The sequence below is a fragment of the Camellia sinensis genome, chromosome 10 (genome assembly GCF_055761805.1).
Source record: "Camellia sinensis isolate YWXY chromosome 10, ASM5576180v1, whole genome shotgun sequence".
NCBI classification, from domain to species: Eukaryota; Viridiplantae; Streptophyta; class Magnoliopsida; order Ericales; family Theaceae; genus Camellia; species Camellia sinensis.
In genome coordinates this window covers 8,084,345-8,105,089 of record NC_138970.1, presented here as the reverse complement: position 1 = coordinate 8,105,089, position 20,745 = coordinate 8,084,345, and positions in this window count along the sequence as shown.

Sequence of the window (20,745 nt, the reverse complement as noted above, 5' to 3'; positions counted from 1 at the left end):
GAGGCTTGTACTAATCCTCTTTGGCAGCAAGCTATGACTGATGAACTTCAGGCTTTGGACAAAACTCATACTTGGGATCTTGTTGACCTTCCTCCTGGCAAAACTGCGATTGGCTGTAAATGGGTTTACAAAATCAAGACTCATTCTGATGGCTCGATTGAACGCTACAAAGCTCGTCTTGTTGCCAAAGGTTTCAACCAGGAATATGGGATTGATTATGAGGAAACCTTCGCTCCTGTTGCTCGGCTTACCTCTGTTCGCAGTTTACTGGCTGTTGCTGCTGCTCGCCACTGGGAGCTTTTTCAAATGGATGTCAAAAATGCCTTCCTCAATGGTAATCTTCTTGAGGAGGTCTACATGCAACCTCCCCCTGGGTCTACTTTTCCCCCTCATAAGGTTTGCAAACTACAGCGTGCCCTCTATGGCCTCAAGCAAGCACCCCGTGCCTGGTTTGCTAAGTTCAGTTCTACCATTCATGACTTTGGGTTCACCTCCAGCTCCTATGACTCTGCTCTTTTTATCCGGACTACTCCTCATGGTACCACTCTTCTCCTTCTGTATGTGGATGATATGATTATCACTGGTAATGATGCAGCTGGTATTCTCCACCTCAAACGCTTTCTCCACCGACAGTTTGAGATGAAGGACCTTGGTACTCTCAACTACTTTTTAGGCCTTGAAGTCTCTCATGATCCTACTGGCTCTTACTTATCTCAGGCCAAATATGCATCCGATCTTCTGGCTCGTGCTGGTTTTACTGATTGCAAAACTACATCTACTCCAGTTGATCCTCAGATTCGTCTCACTCCTCTCGACGGGGCTCTCCTCCCTGATGCTACTCTCTATCGTCAGCTCGTCGGCAGTCTTGTCTATCTCACAGTAACTCGTCCTGACATTGCCTATGCTGTTCACATTGTTAGTCAGTACATGTCGGCTCCTCGCACTCCCCACTATACTGCTCTCCTTCACATCCTTCGGTACATCAAAGGCACCCTGTTCCATGGCCTTCACTACTCTGCTTCCTCATCTCTGGAACTGCGTGCCTTCTCTGATGCTGATTGGGCTGGGGATCCTACTGATCGACGCTCCACCACGGGCTTCTGTTTCTTCTTAGGGGATTCTCTTCTTACTTGGCGTAGCAAAAAACAATCCCTCACTGCCCGTTCTAGCACCGAAGCTGAATACCGAGCTCTTGCCGATACTACTCAGGAACTTCTCTGGCTTCGCTGGCTCCTCACTGATATGGGTATTTCCTCTTCTGGCGCTACCGCTCTTTATTGTGACAATCAGAGTGCTATTCAGATTGCTCACAATGATGTTTTCCATGATCGCACCAAGCATATTGAGATTGATTGCCATTTCATTCGACAACATGTTACACGTGGTACTGTTCATCTTCTCCCAATTGCTTCTGCCGATCAACCTGCTGATATCTTCACCAAGGCTCATTCTCCTGGGCGCTTTCGTGATCTTGTTTCCAAACTCAACTTGGTCGATGCCTACCCTCCTTGAGTTTGCGGGGGGCTGTTAACATATAATATACATATAATATATCCCCCACTAACCTTGCATCTGTAAAGGCCCCATGTGTAGCTGTAAAGAAGAGGCATCCGATGCTAATTGTCTCCCTCTCCTCTCTATAAAGAGAGGGAGCTTACTCTCTTGTAATATACACTGAAACATAATATAACAACACCAACTTTCAGTCCCTCTCTTTTTTTTCTCTCCCTCGTTACCAAACTCACAAAGATAACTCACCAGTTCTCTTTATAAATTTATTACACATCATCACGTTAAATAATAGTATCAAAATACAAATTGATATTGATAATAAAGGATATATTCCAACACTTTTAAACATATATAAAAAATTAAAAATTAAAAAAAAAAATTAAAAAAACTTACATAGTAATATGAATCATATATCAGACAATATCAGGTAATATGCTGAATACATCTTAGGTGGTGAATTGTGGTTTGGTAAACTCCTTTCTTTTTGCTTCATTGCATGCATGTTGATGTATCCTAGTAATTTATCAGAATCATATTTTTTAAGAAACTTAATTACCAAATATAAGTAGATTTGTACTTGTTTTTTAAACTGAAGTTATTTCACCAAGTTAGTGTTTCAAAGTTTGATTTCAATTATTTTTTACAATAAATCAATTAAAATTGTGTTTTCGAAAGAAAATATTAATTTTACAGAATCTTTGTACATTGTTTTTTGTTAGAATAATATGGTGGTGGAGGGGCTCACTAATTGAGTGATTAAAACATGAATTATTGTTTGGTTTTTAGTTTTTAATCTTTATTTTTAGTAAATTTTTTGATATTTTGGTTAATTTTTATATATATATATATATATATATTTTAGATGCATTTAATTTAGATGTACTTAAAAAATAAAATATTTGTGAAGAAATTTTTTTAAAAATCAATAAATACAAAAAAAATGTAATGAATTTTTGTATTTTTTAGCATTTAGTGAATTTTAAAAAAAAAAAAATTTAAAAAATTATATTGTTTAACTGTATTTAGATTAGGAAAATTTACCAATAAATCCCATTTCACAAACTATTAAACCAATTAGTCCCAACTTTATTCTTTTGTTCGGATAAGTCCTATTAGTGGGGAAGTTTATTTCTTGTTGGTCCTATTTTTCATATTTAGTTGCTTCTCAACGTGACCGTACAGAGGAGCCTTGGGGCTGTGCAGGTGTTGATTTCGCCTGAATCGACGGTCGGTGATCTGATTGCGGCGGTTCTCCGGCAATACGCCAAGGAAGGCCGGCGATTGATCTTGCCTTCCACAAATCCCTCCGGCTTCGATCTCCATTATTCGCAATTTAGCTTAGAAAGTAAGCTATCTCTCTCTCTCTCTCGATTATGCAATTTGGATTGAAACGATTCTAAAGTCGAGATGAAGACGTGAAGTGTGAAGATTGGTAGGCGTTTTTGACTATGGAACAGGTTTAGATCGGGAGGAGAAGCTGGCGGCGTTGGGATCGAGGAACTTTTTTCTTTGCCCGAAGAAGTACGCACCCGACGCTGAAAGCGGAGGTTGCGTGACGACAGCGTCGTGTTCTAAAGAAGCTGAAAAAGCAAACAGGATTGGACTTCCATGGCTCAAGTTCTGATTCTGATTCTCATTTGATTACAGCCTATTGTTCTCTCATCATCACTGTGAAATTTAGGCGGTGCACGAACCGGCGGCTCAGGAAGATCTGATCGGTCAGCAGCGGCGTGTATCTGTCTGTGTGTATCTGTGTGTGTCTGTCTGTGTGTATCTGTCTGTGTGTATCTGTGTGTGTCTGTCTGTGTGTATCTGTGTGTGTATATGTGTGTGTATCTGTGTGTGTGTGTCTGGCTGTGTGTATCTGTGTGTATATATATGTGTGTGTGTTTGTCTGCCCCTCACAATGTATGTGTGTATCTGTGTGTGATAGGAGAAAGATGGGACTAAACGGTTTAATAGAATAAAAATGGGACCAATTGGTTCATAAGTTCAAATTTTGGGATTTATTGGTAAATCTCCCTTTAGATTATGTGGATCTAAAAAATAAAAAAAATCAATTTTCAAAAAACTTAATTCAAAAAATTCAAATTAAACACACTGATTATTTTTTTTTCATAATTTCGGACTTTTAGAAGGAAAGAATACTAATTTAATTTTAAAATTTTAAAATTGTGAATCACCAATTATGTGAAATAATATATTTTATAAATCTTTTCTTTTGTGCGCATCAGAGTTGACTCAATTTCTAATAGTTATAGCAATTAAATTATTTAAAACATTTACTTAAAAATAAAAATAATACGAATTAAAAACTAAAAAATTATTTTTGAAAACTTCAAAACCAAACAGAATTGAGGGATACACTCTGTTCAATTAACACCGAACGTTAGAAGTATTCGACACATACCTGACATCCACACACCACCACCCTAGTAATCCTTGGGTACTTTGTTTTGCTCCATTGCATGCATGCTTATAAAACTATTCTCAAATTTTCAATATTAACTCTTGTTTATAGCATTCCTACAGTTGGGTGATTGGGTTCTTTGTAAAATTTACTACAGTCATAGACAGACAACATCAAGATGGTGATCATCATCAAGAACAGCAAGGTGGTGAAGTAATTCACAACGAACAACAACATCAAGATGGTGATTATCATCATTAACAGCAAGGTGGTGAAGTAATTCGCAAAGAAGGGTTGACAAATGCTGAACAAGATCATCAACAGCGGCTGCCTTTTCCATTTTCTGGAACAATGTATGACAACAACAATCATAATCATCAACAGCAATGTGGTGAAGTGATTCGTAGCGAAGGGTTGGCAAATGCTGAACAAGATCATCAACAATGGCTGCCTCTTTGATCTTGAGGAATAATGTACAACATTTATGAAAAATCTAGAAATCCCCTAGATGTTGATTTGTGATTATGTATCAATTTTAAGCAGAATATAACAATCCCAATCAAACAATCAAACAATCAAGACAAAGAGACACAGCGATTTAACGTGGAAAAAACCACAATTGGACACCTCCAACTGTGATCAAAAAACCACGGGCAACAGCCACAAGAACAATCCACTAAGAAGAATTAACGGAATTACACAGGTATACTCTCAATTACCTAGCGAATCCACAACGCCTAATTGAACCAACCTCTATGTGCCTCTTCCAACCCCATCTTCACCACGGAATTGTCTTTCTGATGAGCCACTCCGGATTCCACCAAAGCTTCAGGCTCGAATTCTTCAGAATCCACAACTGAAGAATAACTCTCTCTTTTGTGTATAACAAACAAACCTTTGATGTACTCTCTTTAGATCATGAGTTGAATACTCAATAAAAACATCAAAGAAAACTCCCAATGTATCCCCAGATATAAACCCTAGAAACCAAAAAGAAGATCTGGAGAAGTTCTACTCAAAATCTGACCCAATACGCGAATTTATAGAATCTGTCCCGCGATCTCCGCTCGAGCTCAACACAGCCCGCTCGAGCGGACTGACAAAAAACTGCGTGCGAACAAACTGAGATGTGCTCGAGCGTAGGAGCATCCGCTCGAGCGTAAAATCACACCTTCCAGTATTTTTACAGGCGACTGCAGAGATGCTGAGAGCTTCCAATCCCCGCTCGAGCGTCCCTTTCCCCGCTCGAGCGGGAAGGCCAAAACTGGAAAAACTGGAAAAATATAACATGCTCGGACAGGCAACTTTGAATGCATTTTTGCATTTTGCTTCGGGGGCGCTGCCCCTCAACCCCGCCGTGGCGTTGCCCCGGACCCGCCAAGGGGCGCTGCCCCCTGGACCCCCGCGAGCTGACCGGGCAGCTCGATCCCCGTCATAATCAGCGAAGTGGCAATCTTGAAAGCTTTATCATCACAAAATTCTCTGAAATGCTTGATTCGGGTTGGATTCGCATCTAACAACTCATAGCCTCACTGAAATAAAAATGCGAATAAAATTACAACTCAAAGGAGTTTTGTCAAACGGGATTGCCAAGAAATAAAACCTAACAATTTATGATCACCATGGCATGCCAAGTTCTTCTGACTCTGCATTTGGTTTTGATGGTGCTCATCATGACTATTATTTTGACTATCTTGATGAATTGCCATCGTTGGATTCCATTCTTAATCCTGACTTGTTGGACAAATCTTGATCTTGATCTCTTTCGCGGTGATGTTCCTTTGAATTTCTAGGCAAATTGTACAGAAAAAATTAATTCTTGTTCCCAGTTTTTCAGCAGTTTTTTTTTTTTTTTTGGGTGACAGTTTGGTATATCTTTGCAATTCAAAGTTTTTTTCACCCTTCTAGGGTTGAGGACAAGTTGTTTTTTCACCCTTCTTAGCCTTGTTTCTATTTTTCTATCCTTCCCCAATTTTGGGTAATTTTTTTTTTACAGAATGATGCAACCGAATCATATATATATATAAATATATATATTTAAAACATAATATCTATTCAATACATAGTTGAGTAATGCAATAAAATAAAATAAAAAAGATTTTCATACGGAATGATGCGAACGCTTATTTTAAGACAAAATAACCATGAAGATTACTTTTAAACTATGTTTGGACCTTGGATTTGTGAAAAGAGAAGTGAATGCAACAGATTTTATATTATTTTTTTTCGTTTTTCATTTTATGTATCTTTTTTTTTTTTTCTACATAATCAAATTTTCTGAAAACAATTTTTGAAAAGGATTTGCCCAATAATTTTTTTATGTATTTTTAGAAAATTTTAAATAAAATAAAAAAAAGGCAAAAACACCACAAAACTCCTTGAATTCCTTGTTCAGATAGTCCAAGCTTTAACTATTGCAACCAACAATCGTAACTGAGCTATCTAATGGGCTAAATTCAACAACTAGTGACAAACTAAAAGGCCAAGTCCAACCACACAGCCAAGGCCTTCTATTTGATTTCTTGGATCTAATGCAAACCTTCATATACTACAGGCCCAACCAGGCCGACGGGCCATTGCCCCCTATTAACTGTTCTATACCAACTTGTTCACTATTTTGTGGTATTTTAGGCATTTAGTTACACATTCAATCCTACAGTAGATTCGGAAAAACTACGAATATATATATATATATATATATTAGACAAGAATCCAAATAAAAATGAAGTATATGATGCAAATTTAAATTTGGTGTATTTTATACCAACTTGTTCACTATTTTGTGGTATTTTAGGCATTTAGTTACACATTCAATCCTAAAGCAGATTCGGAAAAATTACGAATATATATATATATATATATATTAGACAAGAATCCAGATAAAAATGAAGTATATGATGAAAATTTAAATTTGGTGTAATGCGGGTCACAATCATAATGAATATAGTCTACATTTCAATTTATGAAGGAGTGGGACTCTCTCCTAACTAAGGAATACTTTGGTCCATCAAGGGATCCACCTTGATAATCCGAATTATTTATCTTTTAGAGCCTTTCGATTAGATCATTCATGAAAGCCAAGTCCAACCACAAAGCCAAGGCCTTCTATTTGATTTCCTGGATCAAATCTAACCCTTCATATATTACATGCCCAACCAGGTCCATGGGCCATTGCACCTCTATTAACTGTTGTATACCAACTTGTTCACTATTTTGTGGTATTTTAGACAGTTACACATTCAATCCTAAAGTAGATTCGGAAAAACTACGAATATATATATATATATATATATATTAGACAAGAATCCAGATAAAAATGAAGTATATGATGCAAATTCAAATTTGGTGTAATGCGGGTCACAATTATAATGAATATAGTTTACACATTTCAATTTATGGAGTGAGACTCTCTCAAAAAGACTCGCCCAAGCCCAAGAAGCTCGGGATCCTTTTTGAAGCGTGCAAAAAATCTGAATTTGGAAAGTAGATGCCTTTCAAGAACCTTGCTACAAATGAGTTGGGATACTTGAGAAAACGCCATCCTTATCGAGCGAATAAGGCTTTATTAAAAGCTCATAAATCTCGAAACCCAAAACCCCCTTTTGTCTTAGGCTAAGACATCTTTTCCCAAGCTGCCCAATGAAGTCTCTTTTCTACCAAAAATTGCTCATCATTGAGTTCATGAACTCACACAAATTTTTGGAAAAAGAAAGCAAGCCATAGCATATGTTTGGATGGCTTGCAGTACAGCTTTAAGTAAGATTTCCCTCCCTGCATGTGATAGAAATTTCGTCTTCCATCCTTGAAGCTTATCCATCATCTGTTCCGCCAAAAAAGCTGTAAGCTTCCTTTTTTGATACACCAAGGATCCTCTCGGGTGAAATTTTCCTAAAGTTTCCTAGAGTGCTATATTGTGTGGTTGAGATTTACTGGCAAGTCACATCAAAAAAACTGATGTGACTTGCCAGTAAATCTCAACCATACACTGTAACACTTTAGAAAACTTTAGGGAAAAATCACTCTAGAGGATCCTTGCTCTTTTTGATAGACCCCAACACGATGGCAACCCCAAATATTTCGCCCCAGCCCTCACCGGTTTCATCTGCATTATGCCACAAATTCTTTGCTCCACCATTGGTCTCACCGATGCTGAAAATTGAATCCCCAACTTATCAAAATTTATCGACTGTCCCGAGGCTTTGCAATACACCTCCAAGACTCAAAGAACATTAAGACACTAGCCCAAATCAGCTTTCAAAAACAACAAGACATCATCTGCAAACAACAGATGGGATAGAATCGGGCAAGACCTTCTTACCTTGAGCCCAGAAAATTGATGTTCCCTAAGGCCTTTGTGAAGAAGCTTGGAGAGCACCTCGATCACAAGAAGAAACAGATAGGGGGATAATGGATCCCCTTGGCGAAGTCCTCTCGCTGGTTTAAAACAAGTTCGCCTACCCCCATTAACAAAATCAGAGAACGTCACTGTTGAAACATATTCTATCACCCATTTTATCCATTGCTCGTGAAAACCCATCTTACGAAGAACAACCTCAAGAAAATCCCACTCAACCCTGTCATACGCCTTGTTGAAATCCAATTTGACCGCCATATTTGAGCATTGTCCAGTCTTTTGAAGCTTGAGGAAGTGGAAAGCTTCATAAGCCACCAAAATACTATCCTGGATTAGACGTCTTGGGACAAAAGCCGACTGATTTGGTTAGATGACGCCACCCAAGATTCCCTTCAAATGATTTGTCAATATCTTTGTGATAATCTTCAGATGAAAATTACACAAACTAATTGGCCTGAACTGCGATAATTTTTTGAGTGCCTTAACTTTGGGGATGAGGACAAGATTAGTTTGATTCATCTCCTTAAGTAAAAAGCCTCCATCAAAAAAACTTTGAATCGCCTGACACATTCCCAGCCCAACATCCTCCCAATATTGTTGGTTAAAAAACCCCGGGTACCCGTCAGCAATTCAACTATGGATGCCAAAAATTAAGTTTGTACTATATAAAGCATAGTTCTAAAGGGCTGTTCAATATTGAATTGTTATTTTTGTTGTTGAGAAAGTTCAGGTGTGATTTGGATTTTTTTTATTTATTTACCTTTTATCCTTGTAGATTATAAACATTTAAAAAAAAAGATTCACCAAAAAAAAAAAATTTATGACAATTTTAGCATTTGTCGAACAAGGTGGATGCTATTTTATTTTATTTTATTTTTCAACTGTCAGCCAATTAAGTTGACACCAAACAATCAAAATACTTTAAATAACCAAAAAACAACCTTTTTTTTGGTTGAAACCAAATAGAGCCTCATACTCTATTTGGCAACAGCAAGTCATTTTTTTTCCGTTCAAATTAAATTTGTGTAATTTTGTTTTCAAGTACATCTAATTTAGAAGGATTTTAAAATAAAAAATAAAATAAAATAAAATTCAAAAAACTGCACTAAATACAAAATGAATTCATTTTAGAATATGTAGTTTAAAATATAAAAATGCAGTGAGATTTAGTGAAAAATTCCTTTTGATGTACTTGTATTCTATTTGGTCTATAACATATTTTTTTATCCTAATCGATCTCATACATTTGAATTCATATTCTAATAGATCATTTTTTTTCATATTAGAAGTATTATGTAGACTATTTGTTTTAATTTTATAGTTGAACAGTTAGATCATAACATTTTTTTATGTGCCTTATTATGATAAAAATATTTGTAAGATTTAAAAATGATTAGATACTTCCAGATTATATTGACGCCAAACTTTTGTCTCTCTATACACTTTCATGTCTCTTTTGTGGGTCTCATTCTAATCTATACTAATAATCCAAACTATCTACTTTGTAGATCTAGCAGTAAAAATCATTCATGCAAAAAATCAGTTTCATTAGATATAAATAGAAGAACAAACACATTTTATTTTATAAAATGAACAATAAATATGATTGTAAATTAAAACCATCAATATAAAACAAAATATGATTTGTTACTGTATTTATAATTATTGGATAAAATTAATTTTTTAGATGAATAATTTCTATTGTGAGACGAACGAAGTTAACGGTTTAAATTGACAGATTGAGGTCCACAAAAAATGTATTGATGGAGAGATGAGGTATGGAAGGAAATTTATCCATTTTTGTTATATGATATTTCATAGTGGAGTTTAATTGGTTGGTGATCGACTGTGTTGTACTTTCGATGCAGCGAATAATAGCCGCTGGACGTTTTATACTAGGAATAGAAATCGATACAAACTGTGACTAGGGATGGGTGTGGGTCGGTTGTGGCCATGAAACTTCTAATCCGCCATCTATCCGCCAGATTGGCGGATTGGAGAAAATCAATCCACATCCGTCCGCCAATCCGGCGGATGTGGATTGAGCGGATTGGCAGTTTGGCGGATGAATGCGAATCGGTTTGCGGTTTAAAATTTTATAAATTTTTAACATAATGCAACTAGTGCACTTCCTCCAAAAAAAAAAAAATATTACAGTCACTGACTTAAAAAAATATTACAATCATTGTATGCCTCATCCAAAAAAAGAAAGTTCGAAACTTTAGAATATCACAATCACTGCATGCCTCATCCACATATTACAATCACAGCATGATTCATCAACATAAAGTATTATAGTCTATGGTTCTTAAAATATAATAACAATTCAAATCACCAAAACCATGAACAGAGCAATAGTAGAGATTATATGTCTCTGTATTGTTACATTTATATATGTTTTTGAAAAAAAAAATCAACATCTATCATATTTTCTATTTATTATTTTTAGAGTTAAATTTAAAAACTAAAAAATATAAATAAATAATACGTTTATTTTTTTCAATTTAAAAAATATATTCAAGTTGAAAACATTTTTTTAACAAAATATTTAAACTCTTTTTCAATTGAAAACACAAACAAAATATTTAAACAAATTGAAAATATAAAATCTTATAAATTATTAGGCGTGCTCGCGGTTTGGTGGTTCGGTTGTGGCCAAAGGAATCTCAAATCCGCCATACATCCATCAAATTGGCGGATTGGAGAAAATCAATTCGCAACCGTCTGCTCGTCATCACGTGTTCGTCCAAAATGCGGCGGATTGGTTCGGTTCGATCGATTTTGACGGATCGGTATATCCGTCACTCACCCTCTAACTGTGACAGTTTGTTTTGTTAGAGAGATTTTATTCTGTACAATCCGTAAAAAATGGGGAGAGTCCTGAGACAACTAAATACTCAAATAATTTTGGATTTCTACCCCAATCCTAAATCACCTGAAATTTCAAGTAAGTTTTAGAAATTGTACTCTCAATTTGCTTAACAATTATTATTATTGTTTTATCCTCTCTCTACTTGTTTTTTCTCTATACTTTCTTAGTTGATTATGAAAGATCAGTAAAACTTATAAGAAGATAATAATAGAGCTTCAATGGAACCTAATGGGTATAACAAAAAAGATATAGATAATATTTCAAGTCTTTGCCATTGGGATACCGGTTCAATCCAACAGACGAAGAGTTGATAGAGCATTACTTGAAAAATAAACAGGTTCAATGATATTAATCTCCCCTCCCACACTTCTCAACAACTCTCTGGTTAGTTATAACAATCTCTCTCTTTCCCTCTCATTGTTTTGTTTTGTTTTGTTTTGTTTTTTTTTTTTTTTTTTATCTTTATTTGATATCAATGGATATATGATTGTACCTCTTTCTTTTTATTTGGAATAGAGTTTTCTTCTTCTTTACTGTTTTGGTTTCTTCTGTTTCTGTTCTCTTCCCTTAACCTTTTAATATTTATTATCTTGATGTAATTCCCTTTTTGAGTTGATAATATAAGGAAAACTTCAATGCGAGGTAGAGTTTCAAAAAAAAAAAAACTTTCAGTGTTAACTATTAAAAATATAATTTATTTATTTATTTATTTATAAATCTATAATAATTTTTTGACAAGTTCACTGATCAATAATTTTTCCAAAAATATTTCCTTTTGTTGATGATAAAAGCATGAGATTAGATTAGATTAAATTATTACCGGATGCTCTGAAAATTTTGATTTATTAGGCATCCAATCACGAGCTACCACATAAATAGGAGGTACGGTCGGTGAGAGGAAGGGGAGGTAATCACGAGTCCGGATCCTCTCCTTAATATTTGTTGGACAATCTTTATTGTATTTAAAAATATTAAATTCTGCTGTGTACTAAACAATAACAAGAATATAAAGAAATAAAGGAAAGGAGAGAATTTGTTTAATTACAAAAATCAAACTAGAAATAAATAAATAAATAAATAAATAAATAAAAACAGATTTTATTTTGTTACAAAAATAAAATTAAAATCTGAATTAAAACAAATAAAACAAAATAAAAATTAAACAAATTACTTGATTAATTTCTTCTAATAAATATCTGATCAAGTCCAGTGTTTGACACTGTGTCCTTAAGACAGATTCATCCTCTCCTCAGTACTTTCAGAATGTTGACGTCTATCTCCCAGGATGAAATGATCAACTATAAACAATAGCAGCACTACAAATTGTTTGCCTGACGAACACACTAAGTGTTTACACTCTTTCTTTGAGAAATTAAATGCAGCAAAATGCAGAGATTTACAGCAGAAGATGGAGTACGAAAATTGGAGTAGAAATCCAAATGGAGGGCTGATCAATTTATAGATGGATTGATGGCTTTCCATTTTGAATTAAACAGGTACAGTACCTATTCAATTTGAATTAAACAGATACAAATCTGTTTAAGGCATTGTTTGGTTTGAAATTCGGGTGGATTTGAATTTGAACATATAAAAACGGGAAGGGCCTTGTTTGGGTGTCAGGAAAAAACCGGACCAATTTAATTCCGGAATTAGTTTGAATTCTGGATTTTATTTTTCAAAAAATAAAATTTAATTCAATGTTTTTGACCCAAAAAGATTAGTATTGGGCCGAACAAGCCCAACCCAACCACACACCCGCGCCAGCCCGCCCGACCGGACGGACGGCGGCGTGCACGCGCGTGTGTGGTGATTTTTGGGTCCAATGGGTCTAGCCCATTTTGCCTATAACCTCCCTCTCTAAAACACTTAGGTACCCCTTGGGGCACATCCCAAGTTCCAATCCCATGCCTTATAAACCCATTCAAAACTTCCCACCAAATCAATGTGGGACAAGCTTTATTCAAACCTTTAAGGATTTTCTACCAAAACTCCATTTCCATGTAGCACGCTTTGGCTTCAATTTCCTATTCACTCGGTAATGGTTTTGAGCAACCAAATATACCACGTGAATCACAACGCGGCATAGAACGCGTTACCACTTTGACCCGCAAAAATCGACGCTCGAGGCCCACCTAAAAAATAGACCAAACTTATGAAAAATTCTGGTTTTACCCAGAATTTTATAACCATTTCCAACAATCTCCCACATGAATGGAATTTGATGACAACGGAAATGCAACAATATGCAAACTTTATCGAAAGAGTATAAGTCGAAAATATCTTGCATCAGGATAGGTAGCTTTCGGCCTTGAACCTTCCCTAGTGATAACCTATCGGACTTACTGGCTAACCAATGGACGCGATGCCTTGAATTGTTCAGCCGTTTGTGTAAGCCAAGACAATAGATTTCACACAAAATAGCTTCTCACACATCGTGGTTCTCACTGTTGTGTTCATTTTAGCCTTAAACCCGTCTGGTTTTCATGAGTGTTTCTAGAGAATTTAGCCTTTTGCATTCTCATAGAACCGACCCCAGTTCGACACTTATATAGGTGATTCTTATTATGAGTATCTCTTTATACTCGTCTTGATTTTATGCCTCAATCAAGATATAAGTAATCATTAACAGCAAAGCTTATCCTTATACCCCTGCATACAACAAATGTTGTAGATATCACTCTCACCATAGGAATGGGTAAGGAATTTTAATCCCTTGGTGATTTCTAACGAGCCATACATAACTTAGTTGTCCCTTTGAACTTAGTTCTTGGGATCTCCAGTCATATAAGTAGGGTTACCAGTATGACGACTCTTATGTAATAGGCTTTAATCCCATCCCCTTCGATGAACTATACACTAGCTCTTTTGTCAAACCTTTTGTTAACGGATCCGCAATATTCTCTTTAGATTTTATATAATTTATTGAGATTATTCCGTTTGACAACAATTACCTTACGGTATTATGTCGACGACAAATATGTCGTGACTTACCATTATATATATGATTATGTGCCCTGCCTATTACAGATTGACTATCACAATGAATGCAAATAGCTGGCACAGGTTTTGGCCACATTGGAATGTCTTCTAAGAAGTAACGAAGCCATTCTGCTTTTTCTCCTGCTTTGTCTAAAGCAATGAACTCGGATTCCATTGTGGATAGTGCGATGCAAGTTTGTTTCGTGGACTTCCAAGAAACAGCAGCGCCTTCTAAAGTAAAGACATATCCACTAGTGTATTTTGAATTTTTAATAACCGATATCCAATTGGCATCACAATAACCTTCGAGTACTGCTGGATATCGAGTAAAGTTCAAACCATGATCACGAGTAAATCTTAGATATTTAAGAACCCGAATGATCGCCTTCCAATGGTCTTCTCCGGGGTTACTAGTGTACCTACTCAATTTACTGATAGCATAAGCTATATCAGGACGAGTACAATTCATTAGGTACATTAGGCTTTCAATGATTTGGGAGTATTTTAACTAAGACACTGCATCACCTTTATTTTTCGATAAATAAAGACTAATGTCTACAGGTGTTCTTTCTACATTACTTCGTCTTGGTTCATCATCAATTAAATCCTGTTGGTCGAGACGATTACTAGTCTCTTGTGTTTGATTGTCATTAGTCTCTTGACTTTGTGTATAATCATAAGTTCGTTTCTGTGAACTTAATTCCTCTCATTTCTTATAAGGAAAGACATGTTCAAAAAACACAGCATTCCTTGACTCTATAATAGTGTTCACATTTATATCAGGTATTTCTGATTTATAAGTCAGAAACCGATATGCACTACTATTCTGAGCATAACTAATAAACACACAATCTACTGTTTTTTGTCTAATCTTAGTCTTTTTAGGAACAAGAACTTCAACTTTTGCCAAAGACCCGCACACTTTTAAGTATTTGTAGGAAGGTGGTCGACCTTTCCACAATTCATAAGGAGTGCTGTTGGTTTTCTTGTGGGGTATTCTGTTAAGAACATAATTAGCAGACAATATTGCTTCCCCCCACAAGTTCTGTGGTAAGCCTGAACTTAGTAACATGGCATTCATCATTTCTTTAAGGGTTCTATTCTTCCTTTCAGCAATACCATTTTGCTGTGGAGAATAAGGTGCTGTAGTTTGGTGAATAACGTCATGTTGTATACAAAATTCATTTAATGGTACATCATATTCACCACCTCTATCACTTCTAATAAAAAAACAAAATATAACATCCATCACTTGTTGTCTATGATGTGCTTGATTCATAAATTTCAAATGAAAAATCTAAAATAATTATGACTACACAAATCAGAATTAATATTTTGACAAAATCATATCCTCATAAAAATTTTGCCTAAAAATCAGACAATTCAAAAAACCCATTTGATTGTATACATTCTTACAACTCATTTACGAAAAAGTGTCATTGTTATAAAAATATTTGTGACAGAAGATAATTAAATTATCTCAACTAATGCAAGAGATACACCCCCATAATAATAAAATGGTTTATGGTTTAACAAATTCTACTACGCAAGTAAAATAATTATTAACGACATCTCATGTCACATAATTCAAAATAAACTAATAATCAACATAAAAGATTTCCTAAATTTACTTCCCAATTAAATGGAACGATATAACTACATACATCTTCATGTTTAAATTTCTCTAGTGTTTAAACACCCATCAAAAATTGATTGGAAAAACTTAAATTAATCCGCTTTTGTACAAGGTCAACATATCAATTTATCATTCCAAATCACATGAAATTATTTTTAAGAAATAACTCGAGTTGATATCAATACCTGCGTATCAAACGCATCAACTAAAAATAATGAATTAACAAAATAAATTAATCATGCAGGATTGCATGAGATAAAAAGATTCTCAACCCATAAATAAAATCCAACGTAAGTGAACCAGCACGTTTTAAATTTTAAACTCCAAAACCGACAAAACATACATCGATTTAATCAGTTTGATTAGTACACAAATAAACTAATTATATATATAAACATTAAAATGTTCTTGTGAATATATATATATATATATATATATATTTTTCCGACTCATATGCAGAAACTATTCACGATTACAGATCCATACACAGAAAATGATTCAAAAAACCAATAAAGAAAATAAACTTGCCACAAAGGTTTCTTCGTAATAAAAATGAAATTAGTTTGTAAAACTAATATTTTATTCCAGAAACAAATTCTTCCATGTATTATAATAAAGTCAAAATAACTAACACCTTTTTACAAAGGGTTCAAAATTAAGTGGCCTTCCAAACAAAATTAATTTTCTAGTTACTAAAACCAGAAAATAAATTATAACACAAAATAATTTTATTTTTCTTGTTACTAAAACTAGAAGAATAAAATACCACAATAATTTTCTGTAACACAAATTAATATTCTGCAATTGTTAATGACACCAGTATATTACTACTAGTTGTCAAAGAAAAGAGACAGTATATTACTATTATCTGTCAAATAGCATAAACCACTATTTGTATTTCCAACCAGAATATCTCTTTATGAAATTACAAAAAATTAAATACAATGAAGATATCAAAACATAATCTGTCTTAAGATTGTTGGACAATCTTCACTGTATTTAAAAATATTAAATTCTGTTGTGTACTAAACAACAATAAGAATATAAAGAAATAAAGGAAATTAGAGAATTTGTTTGATTACAAAAATCAAACTAGAAATAAATAAATAAACAAATAAATAAAACTAGATTTTATTTTGTTACAAAAACAAAATTAAAATCTGAATTAAAACAAATAAAACAGAATAAAAATTAAACAACTTACTTGATTAATTTCTTCTAATAAATATCTGATCAAGTCCAGTGTTTGACACTGTGTCCTTAAGACAGATTCGTCCTCTCCTCGGTGCTTTCAGAATGTGGACGTCTATCTCCCAGGATGAAATGATCAACTACAAACAATAGCAGCACTACAAATTGTTTGCCTAATGAACAAACTAAGTGTTTACACTCTTTCTTTGAGAAATTAAATGCAGCAAAATGCAAAGATTTACAGCAGAAGGTGGAGTACGAAAATTGGAGTAGAAATCCAAATGGAGGGCTGATCAATTTATAGATGGATTGGTGGCTTTCCATTTTGAATTAAATAGGTATAGTACCTGTTCAATCTGAATTAAACAGATACAAATCTGTTTAATGCACTGTTTGGTTTGAAATTCGGGTGGATTTGAATTTGAACATATAAAAACGGGAAGGGCCTTGTTTAGGTGTTAGGAAAAAACCGGACCAGTTTAATTCCGGAATTAATTTGAAATCTGGATTTTATTTTTCGAAAAATAAAATTTAATTCAAATGTTTTTGACCCAAAAAGATTAGTATTGGGCCGAACAAGCCCAACCCAACCACACCTAACCGGACAAACGGACAACGGCGGTGCGCGTGCGCGTGTGTGGTGATTTTTGGGTCCAATGGGTCTAGCCCATTTTGCTCATAACCTTCCTCTCTAAAACACTTGGGTACCCCTTGGGACACACCCCAAGTTCCAATCCCATGCCTTATAAAACCATTCAAAACTTCCCACCAAATCAATGCGGAACAAGCCTTATTCAAACCTTTAAGGATTTTCCACAAAAACTCCATTTCCATGGAGCACACTTTGGCTTCAATTTCCCACTCACTCGGTAATAATTTTGAGCAACCAAATATACCACGTGAATCACAACGCAGCATAGAACACGTTACCACTTTGACCCGCGAAAATCAACGCTCGGGGCCCACCTAAAAAATAGACCAAACTTAGGAAAAATTTTGGTTTTACCCAGAATTTTATAACCATTTCCAACAATATTCCTACTTGGCTCCCTACTGGGAACGGCTCAAATTGGGTTAAGGGAGATGGGCGGCTCAGATCATTTCATTAAAAAAAAAAAAAAAAAATTCAAACCAATTTTTTGCTGAAAGTGTGAAAGAGGAGAGAGAGTATTACACAACCCATCTCATCGGCGACCCATCTCACCGGCGACTCTAATGGCCACTCTATCGCCTAAAACAAGGGCCTAAAGAAGAAGATCTATCAATTCCTTCCAAAGTTTTTCATAACTGGGTTGCCAATGTATATATATATATATATATAATTACAATAAATTAAGCAAAAAGACCAAGAACCCATCAAGATTTTTTCTCATATTATACACCAAAGCTAGTTTCAACTGTTTGATTTCACATATCTTACAAAGCAAAGAGATCAAGAGAGTGATAGATATAGATTCGCATATACATATATATATATATATATATATGTATATATATTTATTGAGAGAGAGAGAGAGGGTGGAATACATATAGAGAAAGAGAGGGGGAAAGAAATAAGCTGTTGTTAATTATGTTTTCTTAGATTTTGATTTATTATTTTTGTGAAATTTGAATTATTGTTTGGCATTTGATCAAAACTTCAAAAATCTGGTTTTTTTTTTTTTTTTTTTTTTTTTTTTTTTCCAATTACTCCAAGTTATGGGAAGTCATAAAAGTAGCAACAATGGCCGATGGATGGTGGTCACCGGTGAAAAATAGTAGACGGTGGTTGCCGGTGGACAAACGGCGATGGTGGTTCGTCGATGCGTATCTCTCTCCCTCTCTTTCTTTTCGATTTCTCAACTCTCTCTCTCCTTTTTTCACACTTTTAGCAAAAAAATTGGTTTGAATTTTTTTTATTTTATTTTTTTTAATGAAATGATCTGAGCCGCCCATCTCTCTTGACCCAATCTGGACTGTTCCCAGTAGGGAACCAAGTAGGAATATTAAGGAGAGGATCCGGACTCAGTAATCACATGTGGTATGGTGTATGTGTAGAATCTCATGTAGCAGAGTGTGGTACTTAAGATGTAATTAAAGTAAATTGATGTGTCATTTATTCATTGGTAGTCCGTAAATCTAAGTTAGAATTTGGCATATCTCCAGTTCATATTTTAGTTGATTAGATGGTGTTGGTTGGACGAGTAAATCTATTATGTGTCTTGATCTGATGATTTGATTTGTTTATTTTGTAAGATACTTTATACATATCATTTATATAGAAAAAGTTAAATTAATTCAATAATCACAATTCATTTAATTTATCATATTTATTACAAGAAAAAGGTCTATTTTTAAAAAGAATTATTTTTTAAATACAAATGTGATAAATTGAATATTTTGTTATTTATACTTCTTAAATCATTTTAATATATTGATACTTTTATTTTAACCATATATATATATATATAAATTAACAATATACGCATGATTGTGTGATGTACTTATTATTATTATTATTATTATTATTATTATTATTTTGTGTCTAAGTGCCTGTTTGGTGAAACTTAATTTCAGCTTATTTCAACTTATGACTTAATTTAAGTCATTTTGATCTGTTTGGCACAGCTTAAAGCACCAAATTATAACTTAAAAAAAGTCATTTTCAGCCAATTTGGAGAAGTTGCTGCAGAGGTGCTTCAGATTTCCGCTTAAGTGCGCAGCTGTTTGGAGGGGCATGAAATGACTTAAATGCCCCTCCAAAACTTCAACAATTACGATTATGCCACTATATAAGCCCTCTTTCGTCGTGCCCTAGCCCACTCCTCTCCTCACACTCGTCTTCTCATTTCCTTGGCGACGAAAGACAATCCTCCACATCTCTCCAAGATCAGCCGATCGAAGTCGAAGATTTCTCCAAGATTTCTCCAAGATCTGCACTACAAAAGGTAAGAGTTCATGCCTTTTGTTTGTGATATATATATATACACACACACACACATTTGAGCTAGGGTTTACAAACAGATCACACTCTTTCTTCTTCCTTCGATTCACCCTTTGGTTTCGAGTTGAAGGCGGCCTCTCCATCTAAATTTTCCTTTTCCATCTTGCCCTTGGCTTTGCCTTCTCCCTTATCTGTCATCTCTCTCTCTCGAAGAAATGTATGCTCTGTTTACTTTATCTGAAGATATATGACTGAATATATAGATGTGGAACTTCTTCTTATTTGCCTCCCTTCTTTTCTCTGAAGATTGTGTGTGTCTGTATGTGAAGTGTGAACTGAAGTTCAAGAATGTTATTTATATATTGACTTTATTTTTCTGTCATTCAGATTATTTTCGTAAATAACATCTTAATGTGAATTGAACTTTTATTTACTCTGAAATTAATGTTAATTTTCGTAAATTAATGTTATTTTTCTATGAAATTATTCTCTGTTGTTCCAATTTAAATAACAAATTTGTGTTATCTTCATCAGTTAAATTAGTTTGTGAAGTTTTAGAAAATGCACAGACATGGGATAGAATATCAAGAGCTATTTGGTTTATTTTGGTCATGTAATTCAATTTGGAACATTTGTGTCTTTTGGATCTGCGTTTGATAAATTATGAATTTAAAATCAACTTGAAACAAATCAAAATAGCAACAACTCATATTACAATAAAAAGTAACAGAAAAATCCCCTCTTTTCCTCAGCTTTTCAACTTGATAGATAGACTAATTAAATTTAAAACCTGAACCAAGTTCAGAAGGGGTTAGATAAAAGTTCAGAAGGGATGAAGGCAGAAGAAGAGAAAAGATATTAGGTGGTG